This window comes from Bubalus kerabau, chromosome 11 (assembly GCF_029407905.1).
Source record: "Bubalus kerabau isolate K-KA32 ecotype Philippines breed swamp buffalo chromosome 11, PCC_UOA_SB_1v2, whole genome shotgun sequence".
Taxonomy (NCBI): Eukaryota; Metazoa; Chordata; class Mammalia; order Artiodactyla; family Bovidae; genus Bubalus; species Bubalus kerabau.
In genome coordinates, this window is record NC_073634.1 from 25,201,140 (window position 1) to 25,207,333 (window position 6,194).

The following is a 6,194-nucleotide window of genomic DNA, read 5'->3' on the forward strand; positions in this document are numbered from 1 at the left end:
TTGTGGTACATGATACACAGTAAGTAAGACATTTCTGAGGGTTTCCCATCTCCCTGCTTTAGGGCAGTGTCTATATGGTTTGAATTGAATATGGCGATATTTGGCATCCTGTATTCCAACTATCTATCTAATGAAGTGAATGATCTGATTGATAAGAATGGTTTGGCACTGTGTGATAGGAGGAAGGAACAAAAACTTTCAAGCCTCTGTCTGCTTCAGACCATTTAGGAGGGACTAGATTTATATGGTGGAGAGGGCAATGGCACCCCACTCCAGTACTGTTGCCTGGAAAATCCCATGGACGGAGGAGCCTGGTAGGCTGCAATCCATGGGGTCGCTAGGAATCAGACAGGACTGAGCGACTTCACTTTCACTTTTCACTTTCATGCATTGGAGAAGGACATGGCAACCCACTCCAGTGTTCTTGCCTGGAGAATCCCAGGGACGGGGGAGCCTGGTGGGCTGCCGTCTATGGGGTCGCACAGAGTCGGACACGACTGAAGCGACTTAGCAGCAGCAGCAGCAGCAGATTTATATGGTGCCCTGGAAGCTCAGTTCCAGAGTAGGGCCAAATATGGCATAGCTCCAGTAGGAGCAGCTAGTGTAGCTGCATTCCAAGTGGCTTATACCCCAAACCTACTGCTACTACTTGCTTTCCTGGGAGATTTGTTCAACTGTTACCTTCTGAGACATATATATCACAATATATATGCACATATATGTGTGTGTGTGTGTGTGTGTGTGTATGTATATATATAGTATTTTTACTTATCACAAACTATCTCTTGTTCCATACTGTTCTGCATTAGTTTTTAAAGCACCTCATTCTTTTTTTTTTTTTAATGCTTTATTTTTACTTTTCTAAAATATTCCCTTGGAATATTTCACAATTAGATCTACCACATTTTTAAATGCATATCAACTTTTACTGATAATAACTTTTGCCATTGTGATTTTTACCAGTTTTACTTGAGATACATTTGATATATAACATTGTAAAAGTTTAAGAAATTTACCATATTGAGTTGATACTTATATATTGCAATAGGACAGTCAGACAATGAAGTCTCTCAGTTGTGTCCAACTCTTTGCGACCCCATGGACTATAGCCTACCACGCTCCTCGGTCCATGGGATTTTCCAGGCAAGAGTACTGGAGTGGGCTGCCATTTCCTTCTCCAGAGGATCTTCCTGACCCAGGGATCGAACCTGGGTCTCCTGCATTATAGGCAGACGCTTTATCATCTGAGCCACCAGGGAAGTCCAATGACTAGTATTAGCTAACATCTCCATCACATCACATAATTAGCATTCCTTTTTTTGTGGCGAGAACATTTCAAGTATATAATACCATATTATAAACTATAATCACCATGCTGTACATTAGATTCCCAGAACTGAGTCATCTTACAACTGCACATTTGTACCCTTTGACAGTCTCTCCTATTTTTTTTTCCTTGCCATCCCTAGCACCTGGTGACAGCCACTCTGTTTTTATGAGTTTGGCATTTTTGAATTCCACATACAAACGAGAGCATATAGTATTTGTTCTGATTTATTTCACTAGCATAATGTACTCAAGGTCAATCCATGTTGTTGCAAAAAGAAGGATTTCCTTTTTTCTCAAGGCTGAATAATACTCCATTGATCTGTTGAGGAACACTTAGGAGGTTTCCATACCCCAGCTCTTGTGAATAGTGGTGCAGTGAGTATGGAGAGCAGATATCTCTTCAAGATCCTGTTTTTATTTCCTTTGGCTATATGCCCAGGAGTGGGATTGCTGGATCATATGGTAATTTTTAATTTCTTGGGGAAACTTTACAATGAAACCATCTGATCCAGCACTTTTCTTTGCTGGAAAGTTTTTAATTACTGATTTACTCTCCTTGCTCATTATTGGTCTGTTCAAGTTTTGTATTTATGATTTAGTGTTGGTAGGTTGTATGTTTCTAGAAATGTATCCATTTCCTCTAGGCTTTCCAATTTGTTGGCATACAACTGTTCATAATGTTTCTTTATGATCCTTTCTATTTGTATGATATCAGTGGCAAAGTCTCTTCCGATTTTATTTATTTGATCTTTCCCGGTTATCCTAGCTAAAGATCCGTCATCTTTGTGCATTTTTTCAAGAAAGGAGTTCTTAGTTTTATGGATCTCTTCTAATTTTTTCTGGTGTCTGTTTCCTTTATCTCTGCTCTAATCTTCATTTCCTTCCTTTTGCTAACATTAGACTTAGTTTGTTGTTGGTTTTTTATTTCTTTGAGATGTAAAGTTAGGTTGTTTGAGATCTTTTCCCCTAGTATAGGCACTTACCACTACAAAATTTTCTCTTAGAACTGCCTTTGTGATGTCTTATAGGTGTTTGTATGTTGTATTTCCATTTTCAATTGTTTCAAGATATTTTTGATATCTGTTTTCATTTCTTCTTTGACCCACTAGTTGTTCAGGAGCATAAACAACTTTATGTTTGTGAGTTTTCCAGCCTTCTTGTTTGTTGATATTCAGGTTCATGTCATTTTGGGGGGAAAAGATACTTGGTATGATTTCAGTCTTCTTAGTTTTTCTAAGACTTACTTTGTGACCTGTCATATGAACTATCCTGGAGAATGTTCTGTGTGTGCTTAAGTAGAGTATATTCTGCTGCTGTTGAATGGAATATTCCATATATGTTGATTAGGTCCATTTGGTCTAAAGTATGGTTTAAGTCCAGAATTTTTTTGTTTTTTTAAATGTAAGATTGATCTATTCATTGTTGAAAGTGGAATATTCAATTTCCTGGTACTCTTGTATTGTTGTCTATTTCTCCCTTCAGATCTTTTAGCTTGGGAGTGGTGGTGAACACTCCTAGCTTTTGTTTGTCCTGGAGCAAATGTTCCTCATTTATGAAAGAAAGCTTTGCTAGGTAAAATATTCTTCTTTGGCAGTTTTTTTTTTTCTTTCAGCACTTTGAATATATACCATCCCATTATCCTTTGACGCGTAAAGTTTCTGCTGAGAAATCTGCTTAAAGCCTTATTGGGGGTTTCCTAAGTTACATGCTTTATTTCTCTTGCTACTTTTAAGACTCTTTTGCTTTTGATCTTTGACATTTTTATTGTAATGTTTCTTGGAGACTGTCTATATTGATTTTTTATTTGATGATCTATCAGTTTAATGTGGATGTCCAAATCTTTCTCCAGATTTTCTCTGCCATCATTTCTTTAAATAAACTTTCTGCCCTCATCTCACTCTTCTTTTTTGGGAACTACAATAATTAAAAACATTGTGAGTTTTGATGGTAATTCATAGATAACATAGGTTTCTTCACTCCTTATCATGTTTTTCTTTATTCTCTTCTGACTGGATAATTTCAAAGTTCTTGTATTCCATAATACAGATTTCTTTTCCTGCTTGATTGTTTCTGTTGAATTTATTTATTCTTCAGCTCTAGAATTTCAGTTTGGTACTTTTTAATGATTTTACTTGTTCTGTTCATATATTGCTTTCTTGATTTGGTTAAATTGCCACTGTATTTTCTTATAGTTAATTGAGTTTATTAAAAACAGCTATTTTTAATTCTTAATGGCTAAGTCACTGGTCTCCATGTCTCTGAGTTTGATCACCGGAAAACTGTGATCCTTTGGTTTTATGTTACTTTGATTTTTTTTTCCTTTATTTTTTTTTTAATTTTTTTTAAATATTAGCATTTTTTATTTTTATTTTATTTTTTTATTATTATTTTTTTCCTTGAAATTTAGCATTGCTGTTTATGTTTGAAGTAGCAGTCACATCCTCTATCTTTTTAATAACTGCTTTCTGGAGAGATATGACTTCCATTAGTTTTGCTAGAGATTCTGAAGTATCTCAGTCCTTCTGTGGGTAACCTGGTCCATGCTTTCTGCTGCTTGTTGCAGAATTCTTAAACATGTATTACTTTTTCAGATTCTGCAACACACTAGTTTGAGTGGGTGACAACCTCTTGTGTTTTCCCAAAGATGAAGTTCAAGTCTATGGGCTCTCTGTGTCTAGTATATTTGAACTGGATTTTTGTGCATGCTAACTGGATGTCTGCCAAATATAGTTCTTGCTGTCACTGTTGGGAGCGTGTGCAAGTAGCCAGTCACAGGAAGACAGGGTGTGTGGATGCTGCATGCAGAGTTCTGTAGCGTGCCTGTGGGTCACCTGGGGAGATCTGTGGGTGAGACGTTCCCAGCAGCTCATGGACAGGATAGAGTTTCTGTTGGAGTTAATTCCTTCCAATTCTCCTCTAGAGATATATCTGCCACTCTCCCAGTCTCTTCTATCCCCTCCACTTACCTCCCAGTCATGTAGCTCACAATCATTACTCTGGCTGGATGAGAGAGAAATTAACCTCTTTGGCAGCATCCTGCATAGCTGGAGAACCCTGTTGCTCACTCACACATTCCCTTCCTTATGCAGGAGAAATCTCAAGCAAGAGAAGATCTCTTGGCCCTAACCTGTGCCATTTTGGAGGAGGGGTGATGGAAGTAAAGTCAAATTGTTCTTCTGACCCACTTCAATGGATCCAAATTGATTTTTTTTTTTTTTTTTTTTTTTGCTTCACTAGTGTGCTGGCACTTCTCTGGAAACTTGGATTTCCACAAAGAATCTCTCATCCATGAGTGAGTGGTTTTTGTTTTTTATTTTTTACAAAGAACTTATTTATGTATGTATTTATTTGACTGCACTTGGTCTTAGTTGCGGCATGCGGGCCCTTGCTGGGGCTTGAGGATTCTCAGTGGCAGCATGTGGGATCTAGTTCCCTCACCAGGGATTGAACCCAGGCCCCTTGCTTTGGGAATGTGGAGTCTTAACCACTGGACCTCCAGGGAAGTCCCTGGGTGAGTGTTTTAGACAATGTTTTCCAGGGACTCATGGACTGTGGCTGAGAGGGTCTGGAATCAGGTCATGGGCTACTGCAAAGTCCACAGCTAAGACTGAGGTCTGTCTACCTGTTACCTGATTTATGGGTAGGTGAGACTTCCTAGGTCCCCTGGTGTATGGTGCTGGACTCAGACACTTTTGTCCACGGATGAAAGCTGAAATTGGGGGTGGGAATTGGAAGGGGACAAAAATGAGGGAGGTTTTGTGCCTCTGTGGTGCTGATATCACCTTAAAGTACCTCATTCTTGCAGTGTTTCCAAAAATCTCTTGGAGCATGACCATTAATAGTTTTTTTTTTTTATTTTTTTTTTATTTTTAAACTTTACAATATTGTATTGGTTTTGCCAAATATCAAAATGAATCCGCCACAGGTATACATGTGTTCCCCATCCTGAATCCTCTTCCCTCCGCATACCATCCCTCTGGGTCGTCCCAGTGCACCAGCCCCAAGCATCCAGTATCGTGCATTGAACCTGGACTGGCGACTCGTTTCATATGTGATATTATACGTATTTCAATGCCATTCTCCCAAATCATCCCACCCTCTCCCTCTCCCACAGAGTCCAAAAGACTGTTCTTTTCATATATTCTCTTCTCTGCATTATCTCTGACTCTTGTATCTTTTTTTTTCTGTTATTTTGTATTCTGTCTTCATTTTAAAGGTATTTCTTAAATATGTGGTAGTCCTTAGCTGTACATTTTGAAATGGGGCATTGAAATGCTCTTTGGAAAGTCTCATATGATTGTGGGGTTTGCTGACTTTTGTATATCAAAGTGTGACTAAGATATTTCATTGTGGGTGCAAAATGTCAATATATTTAGGTGTCTAGTTTTAGTTTTTCCTAGGGATAATTCTCCAACCTTCTGGCTGAGGGACATATACCTGACTGCTTTGCCTTTTAGGAGTTATACTGGGAAAAGAACTAGAGATTTCATATTCAGCATGTGGGTTTTCACTGAGTTCCCATGACCTCAAAGGCACTTGGTACTTCCAAGGAATTCCTAAGCCTAAGAAATTTGCCCTGCTTTTGAACTGAATTCACTGTAATCTTAGTGGAGTTGGGAGAAGTAAAAATAAATGTATGTTTATGTTCTGTTTAATTGGAAGCCCAAGGTTGATATTCAGATTTATGGAAGATTTACATATACAATTTCTGTAGAAGGACTTTAGCTGTAAGGGACATGCAGTCTGAGAAGCAACTGATCAATTAGTGACTCTCAGACAACCAAAGAACAAAAGTAGTTAAGGGTTCCAAGAGATGAATGGTTTCTAAGATCTCTGGCCAGGAATATATGGCAATGAGTTTTCAA

The 6,194-nt window shown here is 38.2% G+C and overlaps 1 non-coding gene across 1 annotated transcript; it reads right to left on the reverse strand.

Moving 5' to 3' along the window:
• Positions 1-1,186: 1,186 nt before the first annotated feature.
• Positions 1,187-1,259, reverse strand: TRNAY-AUA (transfer RNA tyrosine (anticodon AUA)). Its single transcript has one exon. It is a non-coding gene; the product is annotated as a tRNA-Tyr (tRNA).
• Between the last annotated feature and the right edge of the window lie 4,935 nt (positions 1,260-6,194).